We start from the raw sequence: 1,003 nt of genomic DNA on the forward strand, positions 1-1,003 counted from the left end.
AAACATCAAATTTTCATTTTTGGGTGAACTATCCCTTTAATAATGACACATGTAACAGGGTTGCTGACCCCTATTTTGAGTGATCACCGTAGATGGACAGGGCTTGAATATGTCCAGCGTATGAAATGTATAAAAATTTGCATTGAGCCAATTAAAAATAATTATAAATATATATAATTTTATTACATGATTAAAAGCAGCAATTGTAACATTTATAAAATCATAACTTTTCATCTTTATCCTTAGGTAATTGTACGTATTCTTTACATCACAATCCTGTGAACCCAGTCACAAAAATTTTACTCTCTGTCTAGAAATATATACCCTATAATATACAGGTGCAAAACCTGCAAAAAAAAAACTGCATAAATTTATATGTAATAAAGAACTAAAGTTAGCTTTTCTCTTAACTTTTTTTGCATATGAAGACATACAAACTGACATTGAACATTGGTCTGGAGGATGACATGACAGGCCAGGGTAACCTAACCTAATTGATATTGGTGTTCAGATAAGTTGACCAACCAAAAGCCTCATCTTATGTACTTTTTGACACACATCTAAAGACATCTGTTAATATTTAATTTAAAAATTAATACTTATTCAGAAAGATACCACTATAAAAGATCTGATGCTCTGAGGAGTTCTTCACAAACCATCAGCCATGAGAGCCGTTGTGCTTGCCCTGACTATAGCCCTTGTGGGTAAGTAAAATTTTTAAGTGAATGTCTTCCTTTTTCTCTTTTCTTTAAAGATTTCTCTTTAAGGAAAGTACATTTAGAACCTCTTTAAAAACTAAATTAGACAAGCAATTGTCAAAGCATATTCTATCATTTGTTTTTTCAGCAAGTCAACAAATCAACCTTGGTAAGTAATATTTGGCTCAATATTACTTGATTTTTTTTAAACTGATAATTTACAACTATTGCATTCTTGCTTAAACTCAGAGAAATACTCTACCTTTTCAGTTCCTGAGTTTGCCCTCGATAAGACCTATGTGTAC

The 1,003-nt window shown here is 31.4% G+C and overlaps 1 long non-coding RNA gene across 1 annotated transcript; it reads left to right on the forward strand.

The window, feature by feature from the left end:
* Positions 1 to 610: 610 nt before the first annotated feature.
* Positions 611 to 1,003, forward strand: LOC107735821 (uncharacterized). Its single transcript, XR_001639518.1, has 3 exons — positions 611 to 704; positions 847 to 867; positions 969 to 1,003. It is a non-coding gene; the product is annotated as an uncharacterized LOC107735821 (long non-coding RNA).

The sequence above is a fragment of the Sinocyclocheilus rhinocerous genome, unplaced genomic scaffold (genome assembly GCF_001515625.1).
Source record: "Sinocyclocheilus rhinocerous isolate Xijiao unplaced genomic scaffold, SAMN03320098_v1.1 C36317705, whole genome shotgun sequence".
NCBI classification, from domain to species: Eukaryota; Metazoa; Chordata; class Actinopteri; order Cypriniformes; family Cyprinidae; genus Sinocyclocheilus; species Sinocyclocheilus rhinocerous.